Source organism: Salvelinus fontinalis, chromosome 12 (genome assembly GCF_029448725.1).
Source record: "Salvelinus fontinalis isolate EN_2023a chromosome 12, ASM2944872v1, whole genome shotgun sequence".
Lineage (NCBI taxonomy): Eukaryota > Metazoa > Chordata > Actinopteri > Salmoniformes > Salmonidae > Salvelinus > Salvelinus fontinalis.
The window spans coordinates 17,077,350-17,090,843 of NC_074676.1; the positions used below are offsets into that span (position 1 = coordinate 17,077,350).

At 41.7% G+C, this 13,494-nt stretch overlaps 1 protein-coding gene across 4 annotated transcripts in view; it reads right to left on the bottom strand.

Annotated features, from left to right (window-relative positions):
* The window catches only part of LOC129866912 (furin-like), a 190,476-nt gene that overhangs the window by 29,653 nt on the left and 147,329 nt on the right, over nt 1-13,494 (bottom strand). The window lies entirely within an intron of this gene.

Here is a 13,494-nt window from a genome sequence, read left to right on the forward strand (position 1 = left end):
GCTGCCATTCTTCCCCTGTGCTTCATACTATCATTTTTTTCACTACTCCATTTTTCTCCTCTCTGATCCATGTACACATGTACGCTTTTCTGAAGGAAGAGCAGCATCACAACTAGTTTGTGTTAGTTTTTGCTTGTTAGCATTTAGCTAACAGCGTCTATGTGATGTCGCTATTACTTGTGCTAATTTTGTTAGCATTCTGGTAATAGACACCCATTGGGCTTTTTTTGTGCATTTCTAGCGCTAACTTGTGTGCTATGCCGGTAATACCGTAAATCCCATAATGTAAAAATCTGGATACCGCCCAGCCTAAGCAGCACACCAACGAATAGACGAAAAATACTGAGGGCCAACTGTTCTGCCTGCGGCTATGGAACCCTGACCTGTTCACCGGACGTGCTACCTTGTCAAATGTGGAGTGACACCTGAAGGACATGGCACTGTCTAAAACTATGATGGACGGTCACTGGACGCAGGCCAACAGAGAGAAATATGGGATATTATTGATATGTATGAATTATTTACTGTGACCTTCATCAATGATTATGAGCAGTATTGCCTTGTGTAAAGCGATAGACACAGGTGATCTGAGGACGGCAGGTTCATCACACCTCTCAGTTCTACCTTGCTGCTGGCATGCTGTTGGGCATCACACAAGCACGCATGCACGTACACAAACACACTCGTAAGGCCGCAGGGCCAGACAGTATTCCAAGGCGTGTCCTCAGGGCATGTGAAGACCACCTGGCAGGCATCTTGAAGGACATTTTCTACCTGTGATCCGCACGTTTCAAGCTGACTACCATCATTCCTGTTCCCAAAAACTCTTAAGGCATCCTGCGACAATGACTACCGCCCTCTAACACTCACAACTGTAATAATGAAGCGCTTTGAAAGGCTGGTCATGGCACACCTCAACGCCATCATCCCAGACAACATTGACCCACTCTAATTTGCATACCTCCCCAACAGATCCACAGACACCACAATCGTACTCCACACTGTCCTCTCCCACCTAGAAAAGAGGAATACCTATGTGAGGATGCTGTTCGACTACAATTCAGCATTCAACACCATAGTGCCCTCCACCGACGACTCCAACATCAAGTTTGCTGAAGACACAACAGTGGTAGGCCTGATCACCAACGGCGATAAGACAGCCTACAGGGAGGTCAGAGACCTGGCAATGTCGTGCCAGGACAACAACCTCTCCCTCAATGTCAGTAAGACCAAGGAGCTGATCGTGGACTACAGGAAACAGGGGCGGGTGCACACCCCCATCCACATCGACGGGGCCGCAGTGGAGAGGGTCAAGAGCTTCAAGTACCTCAGTGTCCACATCACTGAGGACTTAACATGGTTCTTTCACATCAGCACAGTCGTGAATGAGGCACGGCAGTGCCTATTGGCCCTCGGGAGGCTGACATTTTTTGGCATGGCCCCTCAGGTCCTTAGCAACTTTTACAGCTGCAACATCGAGAGCATCCTGACTGGCTGTATCACCGTCTGGTATGGCACCGCCCTCGACCGGAATACCTTAGAGAGGGTGGTGCAGATGAACTAGTGCATCACTGAGGTTAGCTCCCAGCCATCCAGGACGTACATGCCAGGCGGTGTCAGAGAAAGGCTCGAAACATTTCCAAAACACTCCAGCCACCCGAGACATGGACTGTTCTCCATGCTCCCGTCCAGCAGGCGGTACCAAGTCTCAGACCAACAGACTCCTTAACAGCTTCTATCCCCTGGCCATAAGACTGTTAAATGGCTAACAACTACTGCTCTCCCTCACACCTAGGCTGCTGCTAAAAATATTATTGATTAGATGTATTACTACCACTAAGCTGCTGTTCATTAATTATTGATTGCCATTCCCATTAGTATTTCTACCACCCACTTTCTACTAATGCCTGCCTACATGTACATTTCTACCTCAAATACGCCAGTATTGATAATCCCTGCACATTGTTAATTTGGTACTGGCACTGACCCTGCACTGTATATAGCTTCCTCTCTTATTTCTCTTGGTCTTCAGTTTTCTTATTAGTTACACTATCTTGATATTGAATACTGCACTGTTTTGTAGGACTTGCAAGTTAAGCATTTCACTGTACTTACACGTGAACTATATAACTTGAACACACACAAGTATACGCGCACACCTAAGAGAGACATACACTTTTGCTTTAGCAACTCCACTATATATACAAAATATACACTGCTCAAAAAATAAAGGGAACACTTAAATAACACAATGTAACTCCAAGTCAATCACACTTCTGTGAAATCAAACTGTCCACTTAGGAAGCAACACTGATTGACAATAAATTTCACATGCTGTTGTGCAAATGTCTTGTGTCTTGCTAATTGCCTATAATTTCCACCTTTTGTCTAAAATTTATTGTCAATCAGTGTTGCTTCCTAAGTGGACAGTTTGATTTCACAGAAGTGTGATTGACTTGGAGTTACATTGTGTTGTTTAAGTGTTCCCTTTATTTTTTTGAGCAGTGTATATACAGCCCTTCAAATTAGTGGATTCGGCTATTTGAGCCACACCCGTTGCTGACAGGTGTATGAAATCAAGCACACAGCCCTGCCACCTCCATAGACAAACATTGGAAGTAGAACGGTCTTACTGAAGAGCTCAGTGACTTTCAACATGGCACCGTCGTAGGATGCCACCTTTCCAACAAGTCAGTTTGTCAAATTTCTGCCCTGCTAGAGCTGCCAATAAGTGCTGATATTGTGAAGTGGAAACATCTAGGAGCAACTAGGGATATGGTGGTCATGAAATTTTGTCAGCTAGTGATTGTCAAGTAAATAACTGTCAGTCTCATGGTAATTGACCATTATTAACATAAACACATTTAGCATCTCCTGGCTTTCACGCATAGCCTACAACCCTCTGATGCAAACATTTGGAACATCTACATTTGAAAAAGTCTAATAAATCCATGTAATATATGAAGAAAATGTAGGCTATTTCAGAAGAACAGAATAGCATACTCTGAGATTTACTTATGTTAGACCGCTATGCCATATGGCTGTGGGCTACACTAGTTCATTTAGCAGACAAGATTTGCTATAGTATGAAGAATACAATTGAACAAAGCTGAATAAAATAGAAAGGATATTTTCTCTACACTATTTGAGGGAATGTTGAGCAGTTAACAAAGAAACATGCTTCATTTTTAGTTAAAGTAAATTTAGTTGTGATACAAATGTTGAGCTATATGTTTTGATTTCTAATACATTCTAAGGCTGCATGATCCGACTCTAATGATGATTTGAAAAAAGTTGTATCAAAGGCATGAGCTCTGCTTTGTTTTTTCGCACAGGCTGAACACACTACAACAATTTGACAAGCACTTGATAATGCCTCGAATTTCCCGGCTGCATCCCCTTTGTGTAGCCACAATGCCCCCTAAAAAAAATCCATGTCTTTTGCAGCTAGTGGCTGTTGTGCCCTTGGGCTGAATATAATAATTATAATTCCCTTCTCCCGGCTGCGTGCCGAAGCACCTCTCATTCACATGGCTCTCCATCACGTGATCGGGTCTTTCTCACAGGCTATAAGTGAAGACAGACACATCGGGGACACAACTGCGCGCGTCCTTATCCAATTCCGGTGCACATATTGAAGATATGACCGAGTGGCACAGCGGTCTAAGGTGCGTCGCTACTGACCCGGGTTGTGGCTGCGCACAATTGGCTCAGCGTCGTCCGGGTTAGGGGAGGGTTTGGCCGGGGTAGGCTGTCATTGTAAATAAGGATTTGTTCTTAACTGATTTTAAATAAAAAGGTACAAAAACCCAGTTAAATAAAAGGTACAAAAAAATAGATATTGGAAGAACTGTCCACATTTACTTTTTGTCAGCCAACAAGATGAGTAGCTCTAAGGTACAGCAAAAGCACTAGCCTATGTCAATCTATTATCCCCCATAGTACAAAAGTTGACCTATTCTATTCTGTATGAGAAATACATATTGTTGTTAGATGCGATAGATCCCAAATCAAAACAACCACTAGCATCAAAAAAACTCTTAAGCAATGAGCCTGACGCAACAGATGAGAACGTTTAGCTTAAAATGTTAATAAACCATTAGGCTTTCTTCACATTATAAGTGCCGCAATGCGCACACGGCATTAGGCTATAAGTGCAAATGTTCCAATAGCAGGAAAACACCATTCTAAAAAATGACCACAAATGTGATTATGCATGTAGTGCTTTTATTATAAAGGTGCATTTTTATGATGAAAATGATCTTCCCCAAACTTGAAACTCAAGCGCTGCAGATGGGTATAACTAGCCCTCTGGGGTAACTGCCCCCAGCCCCCCCCCCATTAGGGTTATGAATGCAAGCGGTACCGGAGCACCAGGTCTAGGTCCAAAAGGCTCCTTAACAGCTTCTATCCCCAAGCTATAAGACTGCTGAACAACTAATCAAATGGCCACCCAGACTATTTACATTTACTTTTGTTTTTACACTTATGCTACTTGCTGTTTATCATCTATGCATAGTCACTTTATTCCTACCTACATGTACAAATTACCACGACTAACCTGTACACCCGCACATTGACTCGGTACCGGTACCCCCTGTATATAGACTTGTTATTGTTATGTAATTTTATTGTGTTACTTATTAGATTTTTTACTTTAGTTTATTTAGTAAATATTTTCTTAACTCTATTTCTTGAACTGCATTGTTGGTTAAAGGCTTGTAAGTAAGCATTTCACGGTAAGGTCTACACCTGATGAACCCTGCGCTTGTGACAAAACATTTGATTTGAATGTGTTTCCACCTGTCATTTAGATATTGACTAGCCCAATTAGCGCTAGTTTATGCTAGCTTGCAACTTTACTAGCAGTAAATGCTAGCCAACTAGCTAGATAGCATAAGATGCTAAAAGTGCTAGCTTGAAAACTTACTACCAGATCGTCTGAGGTAAAATACATTAAAAAGATAATGTAACTTAATTGCATTTGTACATGTTTCCACTAGTCACTGATAGCTTTACAGTTAATGTTACTTTATAGACTTTTAGCTATTTTACACAGCATTTTATGCCACATAGCTAGATAGCTAGCTACGTTTTTAAGAGAGCTTTTCAATTGGCATCTCACCCCCTGTTTTCAGTCACAGGTGGGGACTGGATTAGGTGTGAGCAGTGTAGGAGGCTCATGAGTTGTGCTCTAATTTTACTGGAGATAACTTTATTTGTGACCCATGTACAAATTAGAATAGTGCAATACCATAGCATAAGAGAGTTAAGTTAATGTTAAGTTAATGTTATTAAATGTTATATTCCAACTTTATTTAATATTAGTTATATTAATATTATATTCCTATATATACAGTGAGGGAAAAAAGTATTTGATCCCCTGCTGATTTTGTACGTTTGCCCACTGACAAAGAAATTATCAGTCTATAATTTTAATGGTATGTTTATTTGACCAGTGAGAGACAGAATAACAGCACAAAAATCCAGAAAAACGCATGTCAAAAATGTTATAAATTGATTAGCATTTTAATGAGGGAAATAAGTATTTGACCCCCTCTCAATCAGAAAGATTTCTGGCTTCCAGGTGTCTTTTATACAGGTAACGAGCTGAGATTAGGAGCACACTCTTAAAGGGAGTGCTCCTAATCTCAGTTTGTTACCTGTATAAAAGACACCTGTCCACAGAAGCAATCAATCAGATTCCAAACTCTCCACCATGGCCAAGACCAAAGAGCTCTACAAGGATGTCAGGGACAAGATTGTAGACCTACACAAGGCTGGAATGGGCTACAAGACCATCGCCAAGCAGCTTGGTGAGAAGGTGACAACAGTTGGTGCGATTATTCGCAAATGGAAGAAACACAAAAGAACTGTCAATCTCCCTCGGCCTGGGGCTCCATGCAAGATCTCACCTCGTGGAGTTGCAATGATCATGAAAACGGTGAGGAATCAGCCCAGAACTACACGGGAGGATTTTGTCAATGATCTCAAGGGAGCTGGGACCATAGTCACCAAGAAAACAATTGGTAACACACTACGCCGTGAAGGACTGAAATCCTGCAGCGCCCGCAAGGTCCCCCTGCTCAAGATAGCACATATACATGCCCATCTGAAGTTTGCCAATGAACATCTGGATGATTCAGAGGACAACTGGGTGAAAGTGTTGTGGTCAGATGAGACCAAAATAGAGCTCTTTGGCATCAACTCAACTCGCTGTGTTTGTAGGAGGAGTAATGCTGCCTATGACCCCAAGAACACCATCCCCACCGGCATGGAGGTGGAAACATGCTTTGGGGGTGTTTTTCTGCTAAGGGGACAGGACAACTTCACCGCATCAATGGGACGATGGACGGGGCCATGTACCGTCAAATCTTGGGTGAGAACCTCCTTCCCTCAGCCAGGGCATTGAAAATGGGTTGTGGATGGGTATTCCAGGATGAATATGACCCTAACACACGGCCAAGGCAACAAAGGAGTGGCTCAAGAAGAAGCACATTAAGGTCCTGGAGTGGCCTAGCCAGTCTCCAGACCTTAATCCCATAGAAAATCTGTGGAGGGAGCTGAAGGTTTGAGTTGCCTAACGTCAGCCTCGAAACCTTAATGACTTGGAGAAGATCTGCAAATCCCTCCTGAGATGTGTGCAAACCTGGTGGCCAACTACAAGAAACGTCTGATCTCTGTGATTGCCAACAAGGGTTTTGCCACCAAGTACTACGTCATGTTTTGCAGAGGGGTCAAATACTTATTTCCCTCATTAAAATGCAAATCAATTTATAACATTTTTGACATGTGTTTTTCTGGATTTTCTTGTTGTTATTCTCTCTCTCACTGTTCAAATAAACCTACCATTGAAATGATACACTGATCATTTCTTTGTCAGTGGGCAAACCTACAAAATCAGCAGGGGATCAAATACTTTCCCCCCTCACTGTATATGTATATATATTTTCAATGAATTAAAAACAACAATTATAAACCTTTTGCTCCTGAATGTCATTTAAAAAAACACCCCTATCAAAACATATAGGCCTATGGGCTAGGCTACATGAAGTGTGCGACTATAATTTTAAAAAGTTGCAAAAAAAAGCATGTGCTGTTTCTTGCCTTAAGCTGGGCATCATTCTCAAGTGATGATATATCATTCACAAACACTAATATTGTCACACATCACACAGTTCTTGATTTAATCCTGTCTTTACATATATTAAATAATATATGTTTAAAATTTGTTTTGATATAGAATGGACCATTATCATGCACCTGTCTCGAAACAGGGGCAGTGGAAAATAGCGAATGGAGGACACTTTTCCCATGGTTCATTTTCATGCCAGCCAGGTAGACTATACACCTGTTACACCTGTTACACCTGCAATGTGCTTAATACTAGGAAAGTTGAGAAATAAATATAGTAGGCCTAGCCGATAGAAAGCTGATGGGATCCTCCTCTTTTTAATAGAGTCCATCAATCTGTTTTCTCACGCAATTGCATAGCCTATAGAAATGTTTCGCAACATGAGCTCATGGGCTGTCATGAAGTGTTTGTTTCGATTACATTTGCATTGATGTCAGAGTGCTTAGAGGGACAATAGAGTGCTGAGTACCAGGCAGTTAGCAAGTTTGGTAGGCTACTAATGCCCATCAGCAGCATCAGAGCTTGGATAAGCCTAATTATCGTGACTAAACGGTCACGTAGAATTTGACTGCCGTCACGACTCGTGACCGCTGGTGTGGCAGTAATACGGTCACCGTAACAACCACATACTTTTGATCATGTAGTGTAGCTAGCTGTGTTTTTGGGTAGCTCCTCTGAACAACAGGGTCCTGACGAGAGAGCACATTTTCTATGCCAGGCTAAATCGTGCCTCATTAGCTCATTGTTTTGGATGTATATAAATAAATGTCACTAAAAAACAGCTTAAACAAATGTAAATGCAGCTACTGTTGTTATTCTGGCTGCACTGTTTGAAGAGACTAAGTTAGCCGTATTTGGCTCACTAGCAAGCAAGGGATAAGAACGAAATAACGCACGCTCTAGAATGCCCTTCAAGCCAATCTGAAACGAGTATTTAACAATTCCATGGTATAATTTATTTATTTAATGAATCTAAGCTTTATTTAATATAATGTATTGTATTATACGGTATTATATGGACTTGAATTACACACCTCGATCAAACCTTGAAGCTAGGAGAGAACACGCAATGCTGGTGGAAGTTACAATTATAAAAGTTACAATTATAAGCGAGCGAATTAGATTTAAATTTTGAAACATCATTTTACATTTTTTATAATTAGTAGGGGGACGCATATACCTTTCCTAATATTTCACCTAATGTTGTGTGAAGGGCGTATTACCTCCTCTTTGTCTCTTTATTGTTGCTTTATTCCTTCCTCGCTTCCAACAGTTAAAAGAAATACGTTTTGTTGTCCTTATCTTCATCATTGTAATGGCATCCTTGAATAATATAGGACTAGAATAAGATGCAGAAGGCTTTCGCTTCTCTCCATGAAGATTGAAAGAAGACCCAAAACCATTCAAACTCCACTCAAGTTCTTTTGGCTGCTGTATTTAACGTTCAGCAAACAAGAGCAAGCTTGCATCCATCTTCAATCCCTCTTGTGTTTGTGTGCCATTCAGAGAGTGAATGGGAAAGAAAAAATATTTAAGTGCCTTTGAACGGGGTATGGTAGTTGGTGCCAGCCGCACCGGTTTGTGTCAAGAACTAACGCTGCTGGATTTTTCACGCTTATCAAGAATGGTCCACCAACTAAAGGACATCGCCCAACTTGACACAACTGTGGGAAGCATTGGAGTCAACATGGGCCAGCATTCCACAGAGATGAGGAAGTCATTAAAAAATCTTGTTAAACACTATTATTGCACACAGAGTGAGTCCATGCAACTTATTGTGTGACTTGTTAAGCACACTTTTACTCCTGAACTTATTTATTTATTTATTTATTTATTTAACCTTTATTTAACCAGGTAGGCAAATTGAGAACACGTTCTCATTTACAATTGCGACCTGGCCAAGATAAAGCAAAGCAGTTCGACACATACAACAACACATAGTTACACATGGAGTAAAAACAAACATATAGTCAATAATACAGTGAAAAAGATAAAAAAAATAAGTCTATATACAATGTGAGCAAGTGAGGTGAGATAAGGGAGGTGAAGGCAAACAGATATATGTATAAATAAATAAAAATATAAAAAGGCCATGGAGGCGAAGTGAGTACAACACAGCAAGTAAAATAAAAACTAAAAAAAACACTGGAATGGTTGGTTTGCATTGGAAGAAAGTGCAAAGTAGAGACAGAAATAATGGGGTGCAAAGGAGCAAAATAAATTAATAAATAAATACAGTAGGTAAAGAGGTAGTTGTTTGGGCTAAATTGTAGATGGGTTATGTACAGGTGCAGTAATCTATGAGCTGCTCTGACAGCTGGTGCTTAAAGCTAGTGAGGGAGATAGGTGTTTCCAGTTTCAGAGATTTTTGTAGTTCGTTCCAGTCATTGGCAGCAGAGAACTGGAAGGAGAGGCGTCCAAAGGAAGAATTGGTTTTGGGGGTGACTAGAGAGATATACCTGCTGGAGCGCGTGCTACGGGTAGGTGCTGCTATGGTGACCAGCGAGCTGAGATAAGGGGGGACTTTACCTAGCAGGGTCTTGTAGATTTAGCCTTGTCATAACAAAAGGAATGAATACATTTCAACTTTTCATTTTTAATTAACACCCCCACCCCCTTTCAAAGTAATTTCTTCTACTAGCCATTGTAGCCAAAACAATGGGCAACTGTGCATTTTTATACATGATCCTAAGTATGATGGGATGTTAATTGCTTCATTAACTCAGGAACCACACCTGTGTGGAAGCACCTGCTTTCAATATACTTTGTATCCCTCATTTACTCAAGTGTTTCCTTTATTTTGGCAGTTACCTGTATATAAATCTTGAACAGTATTTTTGGGGGATTCAATTTGAATGAAATTGATGGAGAGAGAAAGACAGAGTGCTTGGGTGCGTACTGATTTAAAGCAATGATATTTGAATGATAGGTTGTTTTAAAACTCTGCAGCTCCAATAAAAAAAAAAGATCTTTACAATAACGTGACCCCAAAGCGAGATGGAGATGTGTAAATTAGACACGCATTAATATTACTCCAGCATAGGCTGCAGCAAATGTAAAGTACCTGTCACAAGAAACATTTTTACCAACTGATGACATGATAGTGTACACATGCATTGTGAACTGTGCTGCATAATGTGGTGCGCTTCCTGTTCCCACCCTGAGCGTTGATGATTGATCATGCAGATAGCAGAGAGGTCATGGAGATGCCAGATTTAGACATTGCATATCATTTAACAGTTCCATTTCACCTCATGCTGTTCATATAAATCATTTATTATAATTTACAGTTTTTCACACAGTTATTTATCCCAGGAAACGGAAGTGGGTTTGGGCAGGAAATCTCTGTAAATCTCAGTAACCCGGTTCCTGCTATTACACCCTAGTACACAGTACATTGCTGGTGCATCAGAGGAAAAGGGTAGGAGCTCTATCTCAAGCTTAGAAGCTGATTACACTGGAGCACAGCTCTGTAATTCATTACATTACCCACCTGCTATTTACCCATAATGTATAGAAAAAACACAACACAAGACACTTTCACAATTCATACTAATCGACACAGAAAGGTTTTGCACAGCTCAAGAGAAATTGTGACTGAGGCTTGGAAAGTAGAGAAAGAAGTAAAATTATGTTTTCTACACTTCTCTTATCGCTTGACCTCGGCTGTCACACGTTGGATTAGAGTGATTTATAAGCAATGACACTGTCATGAAAATGGCTATTCTTCACTGACAGCTCTGCCCTTTCCCCCAATATGCCATGCACAGCATAAGCTAACATGTCGTACACCATCCGTTAACACAAAGAAGCAATTAAAGTTAAATCTTAGCAATTAAGATGTTGTGCTTGTTCATTGTGTTGCTTTGGTAACATGTTTATCAGCCAATCCATGAATAGAACAGTCAACTTGTCAATGTGCACACACAATCACACATACCCACACACGAATGCACACACTGAACGTGACAGTTAACTCATAAACATGCCTAAAACATGCACTAGCACATCACCCACAAACACAGTATATCCCTCTGGCGGCTGGCCAAACATAAAAAAACAAACCCACATTTTTATCCCTGCCATAGACAGAAAACCTGTGTCGCATTCATTTCTGAGTGTCAGATTGAATTTTAAAGAAAGGGGGGATCCTAAGGCACACCATACTACATGGTTTTAATCACCATCAAGAGAGAAAGCAGCCCTACTAACACCACGTCTGTCTATACTGGTCCAATCCAGCACAGTAGCCAGGAGGATACTGGCCTGTCTCGGCCTGCATTTTTCCTAAACTATTCCTGGCTGCCAGTGATATCATAATTTCATCCATAGGATCTCAAAATGGTATTTGTGCCAGCGGGTATCTTGGCACAATCGTAATTTGGCCAAATATGTGTAAGCGGGGAGGGTATCCACCACATACATAGCGGTCAACAACTAAAGTGCAAGGCCTGGAGGCACTTTTACATTTTTAAACTTGGGCTGCTTGAGGGTAGCCATCCAAATTTACCAGACACACAAACAGACAAATACACAGATGCTGCAGAATGTAATTGAACTGGACCACTTTCAGATGAGACAGATGACAGCTTCATGTGTGGAAGTGGCCCAGGAGTGTGGGTCTGACGACCAGATGACAACTTAATTCTACATTTGTCAAAACAAAAATCACAGGAAATGATTTTAGAGGCACTTTATTGACCCACTCTCTTCTTTCTCTTTTTCTCTCCTTAATGCACTGGTTAAAGTCTCACACAGAACATGGAACAGACAAGACTGTCAAGTCAAAGGCTGTGTTCCCGTAAAATAACACCTTCTCTGAACAGTACCTGTTGTACCCAACTCCTAAGTCATGGGGTTAACTGAACAACCTGCTACATTACATATACGACTGAAGGAAAGGTTCGGTCCTCCAGTTAATCCATGTTAGGTGTTAAACATGTGAGAAGACCAATTATAAAGGTGCTGCATCCATCATGCAGCATCCCCTCCTCAGTGTAAACCCAGAAGCCTGCATCCCCAAGTAGCTCTCCAGAAGGAGGGTTGGAAGGCCACCCCTGCAGTAGTCCATGGCAGACAAAGGTAGCCTAAACACTATCTACAAGGTCACTGTGCCCTCTTTATCTTATCTGAGGGATGGAGGGGGACAGAGAGGGAATATTTTGTATCTCTCTCTCCTTCAGGCTCTTCCAGACTATTGGTTGCCTTGTCCCTTTACTTCAGAATGGTATGAGGCAATGTGGTCATTTTGTGATATTGTTTTGTCTCTTCCACAAAGAATGTTCTGATTTTAGACACAGACAAAAAGGTCTGAAATATGCACTATACGCTATGTGGACACCCCTTCAAATTAGTGGATTCGGCTATTTCAGCCACACCCGAAGCTGACAGGTGTATAAAATCAATCACACAGCCATGCAATCTCCATAGACAAACACTGGCAGTAGAATGGTCTCACTGAAGAGCTCAGTGACTTTCAATGTGGCACCATCATAGGATGCCACCTTCCCAACAAGTCAGTTCATCAAATTTCTACCCCGCTAGAGCTGCCCCGGTCAAATGTAAGTGCTGTTATTGTGAAGTGGAAATGTCTCGGAGCAACAACGGCTCAGACGCAAAGTGGTAGCCCACACAAGTTCACAGAATGGGACTGACGAGTGCTGAAGCATGTAGCGAGTAAAAATCGTCTGTCCTTGGTTGCAACACTCACTACCGAGTTTCAAACTGCCTATGGAAGCAACTTCAGCACAATAACTGTTTGTGGGGATCTTCATGAAATGGGTTTCCATGGCCGAGCAGCCGTACACAAGCCTAAATTCACCATGCGCAATAACAACGCGTCGGCTGGAGTGGTGTAAAGCTCGCTGCCATTGGACTCTGGAGCAGTGGAAACTTGTTCTCTGAAATGATGAATCTCACTTCACCTTCTGGCAGTCCGATGGACAAATCTGGGTTTGGCGGATGTCAGGAGAACGCTACCTGCCCCAATGCATAGGTCCAACTGTAAAGTTTGGTGGAGGAGGAATAATGGTCTGGGGCTGTTTTTCATGGTTCGGGCTAGGCCCCTTAGCTCCAGTGAAGGGAAATCTTAACACTACAGCATACAGTGACATTCTAGACGATTCTGAAAGTTAGCTTTGACGCAAGAGTTTGGGGAAGACCCTTTCCTGTTTCAGCATGAAAATGCCCCCGTGCACAAAGCGAGGTCCATACAGAAACAGTTTGTCGAGATCAGTGTGGAAAAACTTCACTGGCCTGCAGCCCTGAACTCAACCCCATCGAACACCTTTTGGATGAACTGGAATGCTGATTGCGAGCCAGGCCTAATCGCCCAACATCAGTACCCAACCTCACTAATG